General features: G+C 43.5%; 1 protein-coding gene across 5 annotated transcripts in view; it reads right to left on the minus strand.

Moving 5' to 3' along the window:
- Positions 1-23,182, minus strand: part of LOC111872967 (peroxidasin) — a gene marked incomplete at its 3' end in the record, with an annotated part of 268,973 nt that overhangs the window by 182,578 nt on the left and 63,213 nt on the right.

Consider the following 23,182-nt stretch of genomic DNA (forward strand, 5'->3'; position numbering starts at 1 on the left):
AAAAAAATCCACCTCATCGGGACTCGAACCCGCGACATAACTGCTTGCAGCATAGTGCCTCAACCAACTACGCTATCGCGTGCCCCCAAATAAGAACATGGTGACGATACGAAAATTTTCTTTACCTTTCGGTTTGATGACAACACATGTGAAACCTGGCAAGAAAACAGTTGATAACACATATTTAAATTACGTAAGAAATGTTGTAAATCAGTTACAGACATGGCTGCAGTCCAAACCATTCATTTTATGTCATATATTAACGTAGACAGAATTTGTACGTAATAGTAGCCGAGTCCTTCTTGAGGAGCCGTCAGTCTCTCAGCTACTCAAGAACTTCCCAGCATTTTATGGAACCCGAAGGTTAATTACCGTATTATATTTAAGCATCCTGTTGCACTCTATACGATAAATCACACGTAGTAAAGAATAGCAGCGGCACGCACACAGGAAGACTATACAGGATAACACCTATACAGTGTGGAAACAAGAACTAGCCGCTGCAGCACTTTAGACATAGGGCGAGTAACCCTAACAATTTTAAATTTAAAATTTAGAGAAAAATTTTAAAGGATTTTAAAATTAGAACTAAAGATTTTATAGTGCTACTACAGGTACGTCAAAATTAACGTGTGTAAAATAATCTACATCCAGACAGGTATCAACGAAGTAGATGTTGATAATAACAAGAAAAGTGTTTTAAATGTTAAATTTTGGGCTGAGTGCAGTGTGACAGCGACGTGAGTGTTATACACCTGATGATGGCCGTCTGAGGCCGAAACATGTAGTGTAGTGTAGGTGAACAAGATCAAGGACACATAATATATTGTTTGCACTTGGGACGGAATTGTATCATTATATCATTTATCGTATGGAGTGCAACAGGATGCTTAAATATAATACGGTAATTAACCTTCGGGTTCCATAAAATGCTGGGAAGTTCTTGAGTAGCTGAGAGACTGACGGCTCCTCAAGAAGGACTCGGCTACTATTACGTACAAATTCTGTCTACGTTAATATATGACATAAAATGAATGGTTTGGACTGCAGCCATGTCTGTAACTGATTTACAACATTTCTTACGTAATTTAAATATGTGTTATCAACTGTTTTCTTGCCAGGTTTCACATGTGTTGTCATCAAACCGAAAGGTAAAGAAAATTTTCGTATCGTCACCATGTTCTTATTTGGGGGCACGCGATAGCGTAGTTGGTTGAGGCACTATGCTGCAAGCAGTTATGTCGCGGGTTCGAGTCCCGATGAGGTGGATTTTTTTTCGCTAATTTACCTAATCTTTCCAGCCGCACAATGGCCCTGGGTCGACTCAGTCTCTAACAGAAATGAGTACCAGGAGTCTTCCTGGGGGGTAAAGGGCGGCCGGCGCGTAAGGCTGAAAACCTTACCGCCACCTGTGAGCCAACTGTCAAGAGAAAATGTGGAAGCCTCGACGTCTCACAACCTATGAGCCTTCATGGTCTGTTACAGGGATAGCTTTACCTCATGATGGACATTCCGACTTTTACGGTGATCAGCAAATCCCTACTGACATAACGCAGAGATAGAAGCATTGGAGTAGCGATTTTACTACAAATCATCGTTCACAATATTCCTTTATTGCAAACACATTTGTTTTTCAGCTCAGAATGCATCTCTAGCTCCTGCTCTGTTGAACAGGAAGTAAGTGGAATTAGCTAGCGGATAATACTGTTAAAACGTGGAGATAGCAAGAACGAAATTAGTGGTGGAATTCAAATCGGGTTTTACATGTACTCAGTTGCAGAGCTGATTCAGGGCACTGAGAGAGAGAGGAGATATTTGAAAACGTGCTCAGTTAAATATTCAGCATTTCGGAAGATAAACATTCCAAATAAATACAACGAATTTATTTAAATTCTTGCATGCTCTGCACTTTGTAGTAAAACGAGTTAAGTTATATTTCATGTTTCGGAACTCCTATACCTATGTCTTCCGGAAATAGCCCGAACATTACACAAGTCTCTTATCCGCTATAATTAAACGAAGCTGCTTCCATCCTGAATATACAGGATGATTCTAAATTATTGTCGGACTTTCCTTGGGCTATATTTTTCAAATCGAAAATAACAAAATGAAACTCCTGAAGGAATATGAAAGTGCAACTTTAAAGTTTTATTTGACAACGTTGTATTCCTTGCATTTATGGATAGGAAAAAATATGACATCATTCCTCAAAATGGCGACTGTTCAAGAGAGTGAGCAAAGTGCGTACTTTGATTTTTCAAAACAAAGTCCATTATCAAGATGCAACGTCGTTACAGAACTCAATATTGAAAAGATCCACCTTCAGATAATGCTACCCGACGTTGGTTAAACCAAGACTGGTAGTGTTCTGCGCCGAAAGGGAACGAGAAGGCCGAGCACTTCGCAGGAAGGTGTTGATCGAATCCAGGAAGCTTGGGCATCTTACGTGTCATAAAAGGCGCGATGCTGACGTTGTTTAGCATTCTGCAGCATTGATTCTAAAAGTAATAGAACTGTCTGAGTTACAGTTTCTTATTCCGTAAAGATATTTGTATTGTTCTTTTTGGTTTGAAAATTATGGGCCACGGAAACCCCGACAATCATTTAGAATCGCCCTGTATATGTCTAGGAGAGTTTAGACTGGAATTCAATCAGTATCTTTTATTATTTCAATGCAGTGTTTTATAATACGACTTTGAAAAATATATTACGAAATATAATATCGCAGCATCCTGTTGCACATCACGTATTTATTCCTTGTTAATTATTAGCAGTCTTACATGCAACTTGATTGTTAAAAATCTCATACTACCATAGTCAATAAGTTCGTGGACTGGCCGCATAGCGTCGTTGCAGTGCACTACAGCGGATAGGTTGAAACACGATACGATGCCCTGTCAGTTCATCTCTCGTCACAGTAAGAGGCAGTTGTGTGCAAACAGTGTAAGCAGACCTACTGCCTCTATTGTGAACTGCAGTTAAATGCGAATGGTTGAAATTAAAAATGTGCCAGTTTGAACAACGGGCAAACATTAAGTTCTGCCAAAAACTAGGCAAATCCCCTAGCAAAATGTTTAACATGATGAATTGGCTGTTGCTACACGACAACGCCCCTGCACATCGCTCTGTTCTTGTCCAAGAGGAACTGGCAAGGCAACAGGTCACCGTTTTGCCATGCCCTCCGTACTCACCTGATCTCGCACCGTGAGATTTCTTTCTTTTTCACTGTTTGAAAGCAAAGCTATGTGGTTGTAGATTTCAGTCGTCCGAGGAGGTCGTCAATGCCACAAGAGACGCCGTACGGGAATTTCCTGCCAATATGTTTCAGCAACGTTTTCTGCAGCTATATCAATCTTGGCAGACTTGCACAGCGGCCAACGGCAACTATTTTGAGGGCTGATGTGGATTTGTGTATGTGAATACCTTGTAATATGATGCGATAAAACCACAGTCCACGAACTTAATGACTGTACCACGTGTATCATTGATGCACTGATGCACACTATATGTTTCGACCAACATTGGTCATCTTCAGGTAAAAGTAAAAGTAAACTTTTCCCTGTGCTTAACTAATCAAGCATTAAGGCATGAAGGCGTATGAGGGAGTGGATATATAGATCCACATTTTCTTCACCTCGGCACTAGCTGGAGTGGTCAGCATCACGCCCTGGTGGATTTACCACGGGTACCCATTGGATAGGAGGTTGTGTGAACCCCAGAGCCGTTGTGGACTATGTGGAGAAGAGAAAATGCTTGACCCTACCGGAACTCGAACTCCGACACCTTGACCGTCCAGCCCGTAGCCAGTCGCTATACCAACTCCATTGGTCATCTTCAGGTATCTCTAAAATTGCTCATGAAAGCTCCGTGCTTAGTACAGACGAGATTTTGACAAGCAAGCATGCAAGACGGTTAACAGGTAAAAAGAAATAAACATACTACACAATTTGTATGCGAATACTGGTGTAACAGCGATGGGAATTCGGCAGGAAGACCCGCCATTCCTTATATCACCCTCCGTACTATTATCTTCCCTTGTTTTCTCCCGTATTCTCTTTCAGTCCTACATGTTATCGAATGATGTGTCGGGGGCGACGTTTAACGTCATCTCTCACGAACAACACGTACACATAGCCAATCGTAAACTGTCCCCTTCATACAGTATACTACACTTCACATGTCCACATAAAAGTATTATACTCGTAAAACACACGGTAGACACGATACACTGCAACGAAAGACTGCTCGCTCGCTCATGGCCCACTACATACCTTTCGATCACGAAACGTGTTAACGCTAGACAATTCATTATTATGTTAACCTATCATTCCTTAATGACTTAATCTCACTCTTACAAAACTTTCTCAGCACACAGAAGCAGACCGAATTCCTTTCTAATGTAACTAATTTGAGCCCTTCTTGAGAGGCCGCCAGTTGTGCAGCAACTCAAGAAATTTTAAACATTTTATGGAACCCGAAGGTTCATTACAGTGTTCACAAGAGCCCTCCACAGGCCCTCATCCTGAGCCAGATCCATCCAGTCCATACCACCTGATCCTATCTAAGATCAATTTTAATATTATCCACCCACCTGTGTCTTGGTCTTCCTAGCGGTATCTTTCTTTCTGGGTTTCCCACAAATATTCTATATGCATTCCGTTTCTCTCCCATTCGTGCTACGCGCCATGCCGATCTCATCCTCCTTGACTTGAGTTCCCTAATTATACTTGGCGAAGAGTAGGAGTCCAGATATGGAGGGTAGCTGCGAATAATTTGAATAAGCAGTCACGGACAGCAGACAAAGGGCGGTTCTTCAGCTTGAGATTCGAATTGAGAACACCCAGAGACAAATCCAGAGCATTATTGCTCAAAATGGCCGCGGGGTCTAAGACATGAAACTTCTTCGCCCGCTCGAAAGCTGGGATCATTGGCTGGAATCCCACTAGAGGCAGGGATGTCTGTGTGCGTTTATTCTGTGTCTATGTTATTCTGTGTGCAGGTAGCGGCCTTGCGGCGGCCTGATCCCCCATCCGAGGACTCCTACCGACTGCCTTAAATTAAGAAAATGAAGTGAAACGAAGCGTTTCACGGATGCCGTAAGATGAAGAAGAATAGGAGGAGGAGGTGGAGGTGGAGAAGGAAGAGGACGAGGCGGAGAAGAAGGAAGAGAAGAGTAGGACGAGGAGGAGAGGAGGAGGAGGGGGAGGTGGTGGTGGTGGAGGAGGAGAAGAAGAAGGAAGACGAGGAGGAAGAGAAGAGGAGGAGGTGGTGAAGAAGGAGAAGAAGGTGAAGAAGAAGGAGGAGGAGGAGGAGGTGGAGGAGAAGGAGGAGAAGAAGGAGAAGAGGAAGAAGAAGTTGAGTGTTAGCACGCTAAGTGTACACTCCATACTTCTGCTCGTATGATCCTGTTACTTCTTGCATAAAATTTAATGTTTATGTCACGATGAAAACATTAATCAGAAGTATGTAATGTCACTCCAAATCCAGTAACGTTTCGCATGTCTAACAGGAAAAATAAAAATCAACCGATGTGCGAACCAAGATTCGCTAATTTAGCGCTAGTTGCTGTGTTGCCAAAATATCCTTCAATAATTGTCGACTATACTGAAGATTATCGCTGTCAAATGTCAACGCAAACCCCACATCCATCTTTTCTGCTTCCATAGGCGACTCGCAAACAAGTCCTTGGACACGCGTTTCTTCCAGAGGAAAAGCAAGGTCAGCGAAATTGAAATTCAGGACTTGTCACACTTCAGTCTACGTGACAAGTGAGTAGTGTTTCAACGTGGGGGTCGTGTACAGGAAAGTTAACTTTTAGTGTAGAATAGTCTAAATATGTTTCGGAATCGAGTCATACGTAGCCCGAAGTTCGATTTTCCGTCATTGACTTTTTTCTTCTCTGGACTGAGTGGATTAGCACAGGGGAGAAGTCGGGGAATTCCAAAACACAGACCTCTTAGGCATACTCGTACTTCCCGTGGTTCTCTTTCGTTTCCAAATCAAATATTCACATATATCCCTCCATAGCTACGTCGTTAGACGGCAGTATTCAATACGACGCCGCGGTGGGCAAAAATCTGCATAATAAGGAGCTTCACAATTTATACCCTTCAGCAAACATTACTGTTTGTCTATCTATGACTATACAGCCCTTGTGGAACTTGGCTGTTTTTCTTCAGTTTCATAATTTATACACAGACGGTAGGACTCCTTGGACGGGGATCAGCCCGTAGCAAGGCTGCTACCTACACACAGAACAACACAGACATAGAATAAACCCACACAGACATCCATGCCTCGAGTGGAATTCGAAGCCACGATCCCAGGGTTCGAGTGGACGAAGAGAGTTCATGCCTTAGATCACGCGCCCACTGTAAATATTCCTAGCGTGACAAAATTATGTAAGTTGTGATAGGTGAAGCATGTAGCTCACAAGGGGGGGACGAAAAATGAATACAGAATTTTTGTCGGAAAACCTGCAGGAGAGATATCGATTCGATGACCTAGGCAAAGACGGAAGGTTAAAACGAATCTTACAGAAATAGGATACGGGAATCTGGAGTGGATTCATCTGACTCAGAATATGTCGGTGTATCGATAACACCCTGGGCCTTAATTCAGAAGGCGCTCGGACCGAAATGTCGAGCGGGACACCTGTTAGCCTGATCGCTTCGTGGTTTTCCTCAGTCCCTCCGCGAAAATCACAAAAGAGTTCCTTGATTAAGCTGTGACATCCTCCTTCCAAATCCCTTTCAATTCACTAGTCGGCTTACTGTTTTATGCTATATAGTTTACATACTGACGTCATAATTTAACCAACAAACTAAAGGTCACGTGTAAAAGGTAAAGCTGTCCCTGTGACAGGCCGTGGTGGCCCATAGCGTTGTGAGGTTTCCACATTTTCTATATAATCGGCTCATAGATGGCGGTAAGGTTGTCAGCCTTACCGCCGGCCGCCCTTTACCTCCAAGAATATTCCTGCTACTCATTTATGTTAGAGGCTTAGTCGAACCCAAGGGCCACAGTGCGGCTGGAAGGATTAGGTATATTGAAAAAAAAATCCAATGACCTCATCGGGATTCGATCGCGCGACCTTCCGGCTTGTAGCGTAGTGCCTCAACCAACTAGGCTACCAGAACAAGGAAACATACCAAACCTAATTCTGGAATTAAGAATGTCTGAAGCTTAATTCCCTCATTTATCGTCATGGCGTGGTGCTTAATTAAACACAGGGGCAACTGTGTTTTAAAACAAATATTCACATAAAAATATATACTTATTTTAAAGAGTTAGTCCTCTGTCCTTCAGAAGTACATTATTAAACAGCCAAAACTTAAGTAAATTAGCTGACGGCTCCCTTTGGAGAGGGAGGGGGACACTTGGCAGCGTCCATGATGACGTAACAAATTTCTGAAGGGTCGACTGACTTTTAAACCATTTTCATTGGACAGACATCTGCTCCATGAAAGTAATAACAGTTGTCGCCAGTAACAGAGGCCTATATCCGAACATAAAGCACAGCACAACAGAAGGCAGATCCAACAAACAAACATGGGTCAATATGATTTTTGTCTATTAGCCACAATGAGGTTAGCTTCCCCGCATGACAGCACATTCAGGCTGCGACGGCAGGAAGCCCATGTCAGGAGTTAGAATGACGTAACAACAAGCGTGTACAGATCATCATCTGTTTTGCACAAAGCGATAATGGGACGAAGAAGATTCCTTGTTAGCGTGACAGACCTCAACAGTCACGGGCCATATACCTTATAATCACGGTCACTACGTTTAAACTGTACGCACTGACTGTAACAACTCTTGAGGGCATGTCACATTTCTGTAGACAACCTTATCATTCATACAGCTGAGCCCTTCTTGAGAAGCCGCCAGTCGTGCAGCTACACAAGTTCCCAGCATTTTATGAGACACCCAAGGTTCATTACCATGTTCACAAAAGCCCTCCACTGGTCCCTATGCTGAGCCAGATCAATATAGTCCACAGCACCGCATCCTATCTAAGATCCATTTTAAGATTATCCACCCACCTACGTCTCTGTATTCCTAGTGGTCTGTATCCTTCTGGCTACCCCACCAATATCCTATATGCATTCCTCTTCGTCCCATTCGTGCTACATGACCTGCCCACCTCATCCTCCTTGACTCGATCATTCTAGTTATACTTGGAGCAGAGTACAAGTTATGAAACTCCTCATTGTGCAGTTTTCTCCAACCTCCCGTCACTTCATCCCTCCTCGATCCAAATATTCTCAACACCCTGTTCTCAAACACCCTCAGTCTATGTTCCTCCCTTAATGTCAAAGATCAAATTTCACAACCATACAGAACCAAGGGCAAAAATATCGTTTTGTACTTTCTAATATTTACATTTTTAGACAGCAGACGAGAATACAAAAGGTTCTGGACTGAATGGTAGCGAGTATTACCCGAGTTCAATCTCCTCTTAATTTCCTCCTGAATCAGGTTTTAATTTATTATATTCGTTCCCAAGTATATGAGTAGAAAACCTTACGGGGGAAAAGGGTCCTCTTGGTTCAAGTGGACCTCCGATACGGCCATTTCAGTTCCATTCATATGTGTAGAATGGAACGTAGTTGACAAATATTGACGTAACGTCTTCACTAGAGCCGCGCCATAGCTCAAGCGGTTAGTCCCTGGCTTCCCACCGCGACGGCCCAGGTTCGATCCCGGGTCTGGTCAAGTGGGTTTTCTGGTGGACAAAGTGACGCTGGGGCAGGTTTTCTCCGAGTACTTCGGTTTCCCCTGCCAATCTTCATTCCACCAATTGCTCCAAAATTACCCTCACCTATCATCTGGGGCTGGTACAGTAAGCCAGAAGTGGCCGCAGTAGAAGGGACTTAGCCCCTCCCCACTAGCAATAAAAAAAAACAAAAGAAAAACGTCTTCACTATCTGGTGACGATGTAACATCGAAGATATTGTAGATACAGCACCGTGACGCGGTAGAGAACACGGCATGTTTTGGTTCCCATACCAGTGCACGAGGGAAGAAAGCAGCCTGCTCTTCATATACTTCGGACAGGCTGGTCACAAGAACCGCAGTCACAAAGTTCGATCAAGCCCAGATTCTTTTGTCTTGCAGTTGCATGGAAGATACATATGTACTATAGTATATCAACGTACATAAAGGTAAAGTTAAAGCTATCGCTGTAACAGGCCGTGGAGGCCCAAAGGGCTGTGACACTCGAGGCTCCCACATTTTCTAGACAATCGGCTCACAGATGGCGGTGTAGTTGTCAGTCTTACGCGCCGGCAGGCCGCCCTTTACCCCCAAGAAGCTTCCTGGTACTCATTTCTGTTACAGGCTGAGTCGAACCCAGGGCCATAGTGCGGCTGGAAGGACTAGGTCAATTGAAAAATCCAATGACCTCATCGGGAATCGAACCCGCGACATTCCGGCTTGTAACATAGTGCTTCAATCAAATACGCTACCTCGTGCCCCAGAATAAACTACACTATTATTCACTAATAAAACATTGTTCTATCACATTATGGTTGCCAAAAAATTACGACACAACGAAAACAATGTGATAATTTAATATGTCATGTTTTGGCTCGAAATTCGGTAAACAAACGTGTAAATGACACGCAAATCCTGTGCCCAGAGTTGGAGTCAGCCGGTCAGAGTTGATTTCAGAGCTGATTTTCTTTTACATTACGATGTTCTTGTTGACTAGTGTCGGTATTTATTTCTACTTTAATAATTTACGCGGTACCGTAGTTGGTTGCGCCACTATGCTACAAGCCGGAAGGTTGCGGTTCGAGTCCCAATGAGGTCGCTGGATTTTTCTCAATTGACCTAATCCTTCCAGCCGCGTTTTAGCCATAGGGTCGACTCAGCCTATAACAGAAATGAGTACCAGGAATCTTCTTGGGCGTAAATGGCGGCCGGTGCGTAAGGTTGACAACCTCACCGCCATCTGTGAGCCGATTGTCTATAAAATGTGGGCTCTTCAACGTGTCACAAACCTATGGGCCTCCACAGCCTCTTACAGGGATAGCTTTATCTTTTACTACACAAAACTAGCTCAGATGTACAGTACTTCGTCCCAGTTAGGACTTAGGCCTTAATTCTCACACAGCTAGTTAGTCAGTCTGTTAGTTAAGTAAAAGGTAATGTTATCCCTGCGCTTAATTAAGCACCACTCCAGAAACATATATGGGCGAGCAGATGCATACGACGAATAGCTGCACCTTTCTTGACCTCGGCACTAGATGGAGAATGGTCAGCTTCACGTTCTGGCACCTTTACCCCAAGCGAAAGGGTTCCAGTATCTATGGGATACGAGGCTTAATGGGCCCCAGAACCGATACTGATGGTAAGAAGGAAAGTTTCCTGTCCCTCCCGGGGCCGTCCACGCCGTAGCCCGTCGCTGTACTGACTGATCTATCCAGGTTCCTAGTTAGTGCGTTAATTAATCAGTCTGTCAGCGTGGGTCCTTGCAATTCAGCTTCCAGGAACGACGGAGCGCAACTCAAGTTTTATTTCTGGACGCAGTTAGCACTTGATCTGAGAAACGGGTTTGTTTAGGCCAGTCCGTGGCTGCTTTCCAATAGCACCGTTTTCATTGCATTCTGAGGCCTTGGTGGAATTACGCGGAGTAATACTGAGCTTGCGCTAATGGACCCGCATGAAGCGGACGTCCCTAGGCGTCTCTAGTGGAGGAAAACTGCCCGAAACACCAATATCGTTTCTGCATGTACACCTGAATATGATCAATGTTCGACTTCGGGTTTCGCCACTACGTCACGCAGAATATTGAAAATATTAAGAAAGTTTCGGCAAACAATGCTGGTGTCATCTTCATGGTTAATATCCTTTGGGAAGATTTGCATGTTTTTATATAGATCTAGCAATGGTCGGTGATTAATATAAGGGCTTTCAATTCCCCCCCCCCCAAAAAAAATAACGTTCAGGATGACCACTGTAATGTATGTCGAAACGTTAGAAAAATAATATTATACGTCTCGTGTTACCGAAAACCCAAGTCATATTAAACTCCAACCTCGAAGACGTAAGGCCAAGATCTGAATAAAATCACTGGATCTTGATATATGAATGGATCTTAGGTACACGTATGTCTGAAAATTTAACCGCCTATTTTCTGGGTTATGGCACTGTACTGGACGTCCCGGAATGGTGGTTAGATTCTTATTCTTCCGGTCCTGGGCTCATACCTCAGCCAGAGACCGTTTTTACTGACCAAGTCTTTCCTTAGGCCCTCTAGACAAGTGCTAGGTTAATACCACAACTGACAACACAGTCACGTTGAGGCATATTCCCTCCAGTTCACTGCTCACGTATCAATCCGCAGTTCAACACGATGTAATCCGAGCTGCTGCCAATGTCGAGGCCAGCAAGTTGCAGCGTGACGGAGACACTTGGCCAATGGCCAACGTCGAAGACAGCAAGTTACAGAGTGACGGAGACACCTGGCCAGTGACCAAAGTCGAGAATAGCAAATAACAGAGTGACGGAGGCATTTGGCCAATGGCCAGCGTCAAGGACAGCAGTTGTAGAGTGATGGAGACACTTGGCCAGTGGCCAAAGACGAGGACAGCAAGTTACTGCGTGACAGAGTCACTTGGCCCGTGGTCAACGTCGAGGATAGTACAGTGACGGAGACACTTGGCCAGTGGCCAACGTCGAAGACAGCAAGTTACAGAGTGACGGAGACACTTGGCCAGTGGCTGACGTCAGGTACAGCAAGTTACAGAGTGACGGAGACATTTGTCCAGTGGCTGACGTCAGGTACAGCAAGTTACAGAGTGACGGAGACATTTGGCCAATGGTCACCGTCGAGGACAGCGAGTTACACAGTGACGGAGACACTTGGAGTGACCAAGACGGCTCGTGGATAACTGAGCAAACTAGTACGAATGAATAAACGACTGCACTTCAGTACTGAAATAGGTCCATGCCTACATGAGCGACAGCTTTGTTACTGCATGCCAGTCTGTGGAAGAACTTCTTTATCTGAACCTCATGGACAGATTTACTTTCTGTCATCACGTAAGAAGCCGATATATGAGCCAGTGCGATATACATAATATGTACAACTAACACAAAGGCACTCACATCGCACCAGCTACACGTTTATTCTGCGTCATCCATCATGACATCATGTGTAATGAACTACTTCCGCAAAGAATTTCGCTGTCATCAGTCACTGCCTACTGGATATGCGAAGAGAGACACAATCACTTGGTTCCAGTAACAGTTGACTTTGTACAAGCAAGAGAAAGAGGTCGGCCCACAAAAATGCATAGTAAAATTGACTGTAGAGTGCGACGGTCATTTAGTGTAATGGAACCTGGCAATCCAAATTAACTTACAGTACCGTATAAAAAAAGAATCACAACCACAAATAACAAATTAATTCCCTTAAAAACTGAGTGCTAACTTTCTGATGGTCCTCGCCAGCACAGTAATTCTTGAATCCGAGTCCCATTGGACTCATTACCATAAATTACTGTCTCACGGCTATGAGAGACTTAAGATCCACTCACTATCAATGCCTGCCTGTTAAACTGCTACTGGTCCTCGACAGCACACTGATACTTGCTTCTGAATTTCTTCTAAATTGTATACATACAATTTCAGCCCGTGCCTCACAGTAAGCATATTATGTATCCGCTACAAACAGCAACCTGTTAATGCTGTTTAGGGAAACAATCACTGTTTCTTGTGAGAACTATAGGGAACACATAGATACACTCTGTGGGCAGAATGCAGAGTTTTAGTTATGTTAAAGCAAGTGGTGTATGTAGTGATATATGTATGGGTTTTAAAGGCTTAATCTAATTATTTCACTACATTGTGGTAATAAAGAATTCTTGTGAAACATGGCATTACTTGTTAATGTACGTGCCTCTCTGGGCGGCGGTGAGAAACGTAGCACGGTTACAGCCTACCCCGAGCCCGGCATGTAGTCGAACGTCCGCGGTTTCCGTCCATATTTATGTATAAAACGTACCTATAAATCTTTAGAATTAATCATTTTAACAAAAAAACTATTTTCGTTATCTGAAATCCAATAATTCTAAAGATTCGATTGACCGAACACACCAACGCTTCAATCAGTTACTGTCCAGGTTGCATTGTACGTATAGAAAAGTAATCGACCTTTCTGAAGAGAAAGAAAAATCTAGGGGGTATACCCGACCATCAACTGCGCCAGTTTCGTGCATGGATACTAGCCGGTGCTCACTTGCCTCGGTGTACTGCGGAAGCATCTATTAATTCGCGATGGATTGTAAGTTTTGCTGAACCATTGGAAGAAAAAATAGTGGAAGCGTAATAGAAGAGGGAAAATCATGCAAAAAATGGCGCGTAGTTTTTTTAGAAACAGAGAGACCCCACTGTTTACGCTCCCTGTTTGTGTCAAGTCTCAGTGAACCATTGTTCAATCGTGCGGTTGTGTGGAAACAGTTTCATTTAAATCGATGGTTCACTTAAACTTCTCAATGTGTGACGTGACCGAACCGCCCGTGGACAATAAGACTTACAGTGGTAAAGAACGGTAGCTTTTGAGACATGGTTGCTGGATTTTGGTTTCCTAATTATCCCTGAACTGTACAGTTTGGGGGAATAATTTGAATGTCTGCATCCAACAATGTCCAGGAACTAAATTTCTAAATATTATTTCGTTAAATCTCAGGTTTCAAAGGCTTGAACCGAAACAGGTCTCAACGATGAGACTTGAACGAAAGAAGCAAATGTGCAAATGTGTTCTCACCGCGGTGCATGTGTTCCTAACGAGTTCTTTGTCGTTCACGCACCTCTCTGGTATTGCCTAATGTTTCATTTTCTCGTAGCGATGATGTACAGAGACACATGACAACGACTTCAGTCCGCACCCAGCATGAGCAGAGCTGCAAGGGCTGCTTGCTTGGCTTATTCGTCTACCCTCAAGATACAGAAAATACATCCATCCGAAACGTTGAAAAACTTGTACCGTACTAAATGGCGTCACATCTTAGAAGATGGCATTCTTTACGGCCAAAATGAAATATAAACGATAAGTACAAATATGTTTCTGGACATCATCCATCGTGCTGCTTTTATCTAAAACGCCGTCCTCTTTATATTTCAAAACACACGTTTAGAAGACCGAATTCTGTTTCCGTCTTCATGTAAACCTACTCAGTTGGGCCCCATCAATATGGCCCACCTGAGTAGGTTTTACTTTTGAAGGTCCCAAGATAATAACTAGCTATATCGATTGGGCCCAACTGAGTAGGTTTTATCTGTAGATGAAGACAAAATCCAGTCTCCGAAATGTTGTGGTTTGAAACATACACAGGGTGACGTTTTAGATAAAAACAGGGGGATGGCTATGTCCAGAAACATAATATTTGTACTGATGTACCATCGTTACAAACTTTTACATCTTATTTATAAACGATCAATTCCACGATTTGCAACTCTGCGTAGGGAACTGAAGTTTCCAGATGTCAGAAGAAAGTTGAAACCGTGGCAAATAGAAAGACAGTAAGAAACGTGAAGGGAATGAACAAAAAAGATTACACACACTGGCTGACACGTAACAGAGCGGGGCAATACAGCGGCAGGAAGTTAAGTTCCTAGACCACAGAAACGTCACATAGGACTGCGCCTAAAGCAAGCGACGTTCACATGAAAGTTGCGGTTGCTCACAGCAGACTATAAGGTATGCCACCTCCTGTGACGTAACACAGTGCAGTCTTATTGAAGATCGATAAATTTGTACCATACTACACGGCGTTACATCCAAGAAAACAGTACTCCTCAAATGAATGCATGTATGCAAGTTGCACAAGACCGGGACAGTATGATAACCTCTTCGAGGGCAGAGACAAGAGAATGCTTTCAGTAACTCCATGGAGCCAAGCCATTCTTCAGAAGCCGCCAGTTGCGCAGCTACTCAAGAACTTCCCAGCACTTTATGGGACCCGAAGGATCATTACCGTGTTCACGAGAGCCCTCCACCGGTCCCTATCCTGAGCCAGATCAATCCAGTCCATATCCCCCCATCCTGTCTGATAACAAACCTAATATGTCTTCCAAGTGGTCTCTTTCCTTCTGTCTTTCCCACCAAAATCCTACATGCCCTCCTCTTCTCCGTCATGCGTGTTATATGCCCTGCCCATCCTATCCCCCGTAACTTATGTGAAATATTGACGTTACAAAACCCTGAATTCTGCCCACACTGTGTATTTATGAGTCCTGTGTGATTCTCCCAGGAAACAGTGGCTCCGTCCCTAAATGGCACATACCGGTTTGGCTTTGTAATCAGATCGCAGTGTCATGAGAATCGGCAGGGAAGGTGAGTGGGGAGGGAAGCCAGGCATCTGCACAACCCCGGGGTTTCTAGCAAAAAAAGAAATTAAAATACAGAATGAAACACCAAGTATTAATATAAACATTAAAAAAATAACTGTATTGTTCTGTCTGGAATACTGCAGGGCGATCAGTAGAGATCGTCTTAAGCTGCCAAAAAGAAAAATCTGTAGGCCACTAAACTAAAAAAATGAAACAAACCTGATGCACAGGGAAGTAAACACAGTGAACACTTCCTTTCCTTTTCTGTTATTCCTGTCTTTCGCTGAATCAACCTAAACGTGTGTTACTGCCAATCCTACAACACAACCAAGAACACGAGACTTCCGTAGCACGATCAAGTACACCCTTTTATATACTCGTATATCTACTGGCACGTGTATGGAGTGACTACAGACGGGAATTGGATTGGTAATGGGATTTACTGGACTCTAACAGACTGTAACTACAAGTAACAAATAGCGCTATCGCTAATTCACACATTCGACCGCCTCCGTGGTCTAGTGGTCAGAGTTCCTGGCAACAGATCCTGAGGTCCTGGGTTTGATTCCCGGCGCTACCAGATTTTCTGAGAAGTAGTGGGTCTGGAACGCGATCCATTCAGCCTCCTGAGGATAACTGAGGAGCTACTTGAATGTAAAAGTAGCGGCTCCAGTTTAGAAAACCGAAATTAACGGCCGTGGGGATTCGTTGCGCTGACCACGCGACACTCTCTATCCTCTAAAGTTGGCACTAACTTCGTAGACTAGAGGCGGTCACTCGGTCGGTATAGTTCGCTTGCGGACTAAAACCACGGGGTTTATTTGTTTTGTTGCACTGTGTCTGTTCTGTGAATACTGAAAACGTGTTAATATTTAAACATTGGTTAGGATTTATCACGGAATGCGGCTAACTTTATGAAGTTCTGGAAAGGGTTATTTCCTTTCCAAACACATGCATGCAGATGTTCATACAGACCAGCTGGGAAGAATCGTATTCCGAGAGTTCTAATATGAAAGCAACAGGATATCTCGAGTGCACGCTCGATAGGTCTGTGTAGGCAGTAAAGCGGAAATGTACTTATAAGGCTGCTTGAAATCCCATCCCCCTGAACAGCACGGGGCATATGAGTCCTTGAATAAACTATCCGTATTTGCCGTCCGTTAATTTCAAGCGCGTTCAGCAAACAAAATAACAGATAATTCGTGGTCTCTTTGTATGCCTGATGTCATTTGTCACTTCAGTAGTAGACCCTACTGGGAAATAAACAGGAATATATTTGATACGGCTTCTTACTCCATGGGAAAATATACGTATCTTCACTTAAGGTCTACACACAGAATGGGATATATATTTATTTAAATTTACCCGTCAACACTATTAAGAAATTGCTTACTGATACGGTCGACAACATTAATAATGTGATATGACGCCTGAAAGTCGGAAGAGTCCATTATTAGACAATAACTCGATAGGCACGTTTCCGCAGCAACGGATAAGCACTTGAAAACCAGACCGTTGCTATGAAATTAAAACGCGTTCGCGTGTCAACGGACAATCAACAAACGTTCTCCATGATTACCGGAGTAGCTGTGCAGAAACGAATGCATTCATTCTTCGTTCGTCACTTGTCCTTCGTCATTCGTCATTCTTCGTTCGTCACTCGCCCTTCGTCATTCGTCATTCGTAGGAGAGTCCAGTTGTGAAGTGTTAACCAGCGAACAACGGAAGCTGAATAGGTGACCGATTCGTAAATCAGAACCCAGTCAGTCACGGCAGAAGAAAAGACATTCGTAGTCCAGTAAGCAATGGAGTGAATCTTAAGACAGTCATCTATTGTGAGCTGTTATAATCAATTATAATTACGAGTGACTGTAACAGAAGTGTCAACAAATCCGATCATCCAATCCAGAACCTATTATTATTAGTCACGGAATCCCGGACACGTGACAATAGAATGCGTGGAATATATTAGAGATGTAAATATTCCTGACTTCCCTGAACTAACAGTGTAATGTCCCTTGAGCTGTTTATAACGATGTTAGAGCCTAAATATGCATGAATCACACCGCGGTTCACTATAAGAAACCTCTAAACTTACAACTTTTTCTAAATATTTCCATTCTAAGTTGTGTTTGCATTTCTTTCAATAAGGAATGGCTTCATCTGGAATCAGCCTATAATAAATAATGTGATATGACGCCTGAAAGTCGGAATAGATCACTGCCACGCAACGGCTAGGTAAACGGGTTCCCGCGGAAATGAACACGCATGCAATAGAAGAACCCGTTCCTAAGTAACATATCGATATACACACAACAGGGGTATTGTTGTAAACTGTCTTTTCTGTTCGGTACGTGCAAAGTGGTTACAAAGAAGAGTTCGGTTGAGAACAGTTGAGTTCCGGAGTTTCAAGTGAGTTGTTAGTGGAGAGTTGGAGAGGCTGAGAAGACGGTGCTATGAGTTCAGTTGCGGGATATTCGCCGGGAAGTAATGACGTGAGCACAGAAGCTGGAGAATCTTCATTGTTAAGATCCGTTACCAGGAAACGGCTAATGGAAGCAGACTGAGAAGACAGCGTGGCGTGACTTGTGTGAAAATCAGTAACAGTGCTGTAATTAATTACTTGCGGTTCCGAGTGGTGTATACACGGGGTCAATAAATCCAATATCCAATCCATACCCCGTCTATAGTCACACTTCTAAGTCGTGATAATACAATTCCTACACATTATTTTACCGTTTATTTCAACGGAATGCTCTTTAGTTCTAATTACGAATGCACATATTGGATTTGAAGTTCACACAGCTGTGGATGCATCTCCTGGGATATAGCGGAGAGTAGTACGTTGAATGTCAATGAACATTTCGGAAGAACATATCGCTTCCATCTTCAGGATCGAAGGGTAAGTCGCATAAGAAACCAGCATGAAGAAAGCAAAAAACACAGCTCCTGCTTGTCTTACCATTCGACCCTAAACATGGAGGCGACATGTTCCTCCGAGACGTCGGCTGGCTTTCATCGGACTACACAATTTTATATCCCAGAAGACAAATATAGAATGTCCGGATGAAAGGTATCCAAAATAAAAATGTATATCTCGGAAACTAACTGTCGTACACGTATCCGGTTTGTCATTGGCTTACGCGCATGCGCCGCCACATTTTTGCCACCATGTTAGCAATCACTTGGACAAAGAGATGGCTGGGATATGAATTGGCAGAGGTGTACCAATCGCTTGGCCTCCTAGATCGCCAGATTTAACCCCAGTGGAATTTTTCTTGTGGGTTATGTGAAGAACACTGTCTACCAGTAGTTACTATAGGGTTCAGACGACGGTGTATAACACACAGAGATACTGGGTTTTCGGACTTTGTCCATCGTCCGGATTCTAAATAACTAAGAAAGGACACAACGTTTCGGAAACAGATCCAGTTTCCGAAACGTCGTGTCCTTTCTTAGTTATTTAGAATCCGGACGCTTGTCTACCAGGTTAAGATCAACGACCTTCAACACCTGAGAGCCCGCATAAGGGACGTTGTGGCTACGGTAACACCAAACATGCTTCAAGTATGGATATTTGTCGTGCAACATGGGAGCCTACATTTAAGTTTATTGAGAAAGTTATATATGCAGAAAAAACTTTGATAGTTTCCCTTGTAATGGTGTAACCCATTAATGTGTATAATCAATTCTTTCTTATATATAATGATTTTATTTTGAATACCTTTCACCCGGACACCTGTATATGTGTACGTATATACATGAAGACCTATAAACTCAGCCCGAAGGAAGCTTCGTTTAAGTATTACCGAGCGAAGAGACCTCGGCAAGCTTCGGTAAACTTCGGCAAACTTCAAATTTGTTCGGGAGGCCGTTATTGATTGTTAAATATACTCGTACATGTTCGCGGGTGTAAGCACGCAGTCCCTATTGTTCTTGCAGCAAACTGTACTGACCATAAAATATGCTCCATTTAGCTTCAGTTTCAACGCTCGGAAAACGCGTGTAAAATACGCGTTATCTCCCCCCCCTCCCCCCGACTATAACCAAAACCGGAATATGTCGACAAGTCTTACTAAAACTCTCCAATATCAAGGATCGGGTTCGATTTCCGGCAGTGCAAAATTTTTCCCTTCTCTACAGCTTCCAGAACGATTCTGGAGCACAGAAAGCCTCCTATCCAGTGGGTTCCTTCCCGGGGCGTGAAGCTACTCACTCACTTCCATTTAGTGCCGAGATCAATAAATGTGGAGCTATACCTCCACTTCCGAATGCCTTCGTGGCATAGTGCTTAATTAATTACGCACAGGGACAACTTTACATTTATCTTATCCCTGTATCAAATTTCATACAATCAGTTCATCGGTTCTCGAGTTTCATGAGTATGGACAAACGGGCGCAGTGGTTTTAAAGGACATTCCATCTGGCTACGAACGCGCATAAAATTGAAGTCCTTCACAGGAAACACACTATATGTTACAAAGACAAAACAATTCCGTCCAGTGTGACTATTTTAAATTTTTACTACTTGAGAACTTAGCGCCCTTACATGTTTCGGTCCTTACGGACCATGTTCAGAAGGAACATCGATACTTTTTTAGAAACTGCTATCACAATGGGTGTTTTGTGTGCTAAAATACATATACACACAATGCCTGCAATGCACAATATACACAAAATCCAACTTTTCCACAACCACAGTAGCTTTCCTGAACTTGTGCCGCCTGTCTATCTTGAGAAGGAGATTCTTGATATCGTCCTGTGTTTGTTCGTAGCGTGCTGTGTCGATACCAAGAATCTCCTTCTCAAGATAGACAGGCAGCACAAGTTCAGCCCCTGTCAAGAAAGACGATAGGAGAAGGGACACGAACCTACTTGGTTTATAAATTTTAACTTAAACAACAAAGTTTTTAAAAATTTTAATATACCAGGAAAACTGCTGTAGTTGTGGAAAAGTTGGATTTTGTGTATATTGTGCATTGCAGGTTTGTGTGTGTATGTATTTTAGCACTCAGAACACCTATTGTGATAGTAGTTTCCAAATAAGTATCGTTGTTACCTCTGAAGATGGTCCGTAAGGGCCGAAACATGTAAGGGTGCTAAGTTCTCAAGTAGTAAAAACTTAAATAGTCACACTGGATGGAGTTGTTTTGTCTTTGTAATTATCAGTGTGACGGACCAGAATGAAACAAATCAAACACTATATGATCTTAACGGAAATAATCCCTGTTTGCTGTGAAAATCATATGGAACACATAAATACACTGCATAGGCAGAATGCAGAACTTCTGGATGTGCATACGTATAGTTACCACAGCGCTTTACAAGATTTGCGTCACTTTCTGTAGTTTCCTGAAAATGGAAGCAAAAAGTTCCTACGAAATATCAGTAACTGCCATATTAGAAGGCTGACAACCTCACCGCCATCTGTGAGCCTACTGTCTAAAAAGTTCGAGACCCTCGATGTCTCACAACTATACGGGCCGCCACGGCTTGTCATAGGGATAGCTTTACCTTTATTTTTTTATCTTTTACCTCTGTTATATAACCTTTCCTTCTTCATTTCCCTAACTTTCTACATGGAAATCAGACGATGCCATGTTGCTTTTTTCGAAATATGGCAACAATAGAAGTAAAAAAATACGTAATGATAGCACCGAGGGGGCAGACTCACATTCGAGAGGTGTTCGGTTCGAATCTAAGCCGAGATACAAGGTATTTAGACTTAGGTCTCTCGCGGTCTTCCTCAGCCCCTCCGGAAAAAGTGCGGGGTATTATCTGGATCAGGCAACGGTCGTCTCCTTCCACGATATCTGTAATTCATGTATCATCTTACCACTCGAAGTTATTGCGAAAGTTCTTTCGGTATAGCGAAGGGCTGCGTGCTGGAAAACCCGGGTTCGACTCTCGGCAGTGCAACATTTTTCTCTCCTCCACACCGTCCAGACCGGCTCTGGAGATCACCCAGCTTCCTATCCACTGTGTACCGGTTGCTTCTTCCCGGGGGTAAAGTGGCAGGAGCTTGAAGCTCACCATTCCATGTCAAGAATGGTGGATCTATAACGCTACTCCCTCAGATGTCTTCAACCACAAAAGCAAAAGTGTTTTGGTGGAGGCGTGATTAGATCCTAGACCAAAGAAAATGGGAGTCCAGATGTCGGAAGCCTCGTAACATTTTATCGACAAATAGTTACAGTGAGAATTAATGTGTTAAAAATCTTGTAGTAAAGTTGCTCGCGAAGCGGTTGCTACTTCTCAACTCCATATCGAGGGAACACCACGGCAGTTATCTGCCGGCGCGAGCGGATTTCCGCTACACTAAATTCCAATTTCACGTTACATGCCATAAAACTGTACCTCTCAGCGCCTTTCTAACCCCCACCCCACACCTAGCCCATTTTATGCCCTTCTACCTACATCTCGACTTCTCAGCAGCTTCGAAATGTACACCTGAAAGCCCTTAGTCCCTTACGAAAAGCAGACCTCTTATAGCGACCCCTACAAAACAATGACATTCACTTGTTTCAAACGACGATCGAAATGCGATATTCCAAACTTAGAACGGGCTACAGATTATATGTACTATTTATTAATTTTTCTGCGATCTTTGGACGAAACGAATGGCATTATCCGTTTGTGAAACCCGAAGTTCATTTAATATTAAAAAGCTATCCATGTAACAAGCAGTGGAGGCCAATCGGATTGTGGGAGACGTCGAGGCTCCCACATTTTCTAGACAATCGGCTCACAGATTGCGCTGATGTTGTCAGTCTTACGCGCCTGCATGCCGCCTTTACCCCCAAGGAAGATTTTGGTACTCATTTCTGTTAGAGGCTGAGTCGACCCCAGGGCCATAGTGCGGATGGAAGGATTAGGCCAACTGAAAAAACGCCAATGACATCGGTAATCGAACCCGCGTACTTTTGGTTTAAATTATATTTGGATACTCAGTTCCTACCCCACTCGATTAATGCTGTTTAGAAAAATGGTCGCTGTTTATGACGACAACCATAAGAAAACACGTAAATACACTGTGTGGGCAAGGTGCAGAGTTTGAAAATGTTAAATCAGATGGCACCATCTATCTGTCTGTCTCTCTCTCCCTCTATCTATCTATCCACCTCTGTATGGCTATACATCCCTCTGTTGGGCCCTGGCCTCTTCTTCAGTTTTTTAATCCTATACAGTCGGTAGGGCTCCTTGGACGGGGGATCAGCCCGTCGAAAGGCCGCTACCTACACACAGGACAACATAGACACATAATAAACGCACACAGACATCCATGCCTTAAGTGGGATTCGAACCCAAGAACCCAGCGTTCGAGTAGGAGAAGACAGTTCATGCCTTAGACCGCGCGACCACTGTTTTCAGCACACACAGCAACAAAGGTAATTTAAGGGACAACGCACGAACGGCGAGTAAAGTTAGGTGGTGGCCACGCCATAGCTCAAGCGGTTAGTCGCTGGCTTCCCACCACGGCGGCCCGGGTTCGATCCCGGGTCTGGCCAAGCGGGATTTCTGGTGGACAAAGTGGCGCTGGGGCAGGTTTTCTCCGAATACTTTGGCTTCCCCTGCCAATTTTCATTCCAACAATTGCTCCACAATCACCCTCACCTATCATCTGGGGCTGGTACAATAGGCCAGAAGCGGCCGCAGTACAAGGGACTTAGTCCCACCCTACCAGCAATAAAAAAAAATACATTCAGTAGCGACAGTGTTGCTTCCACCTCAAAATTTCGCGAGTCCGCGATGTTGTAACTATAGATTTTATGATATTCAAAATAAAAAAGGCTTGGGTGTCCTCTAATTACAAAATATTTACATCAATTTTTTTTTGAAA

Source organism: Cryptotermes secundus, unplaced genomic scaffold (genome assembly GCF_002891405.2).
Source record: "Cryptotermes secundus unplaced genomic scaffold, Csec_1.0 scaffold1227, whole genome shotgun sequence".
In the NCBI taxonomy this organism is placed as follows: domain Eukaryota; kingdom Metazoa; phylum Arthropoda; class Insecta; order Blattodea; family Kalotermitidae; genus Cryptotermes; species Cryptotermes secundus.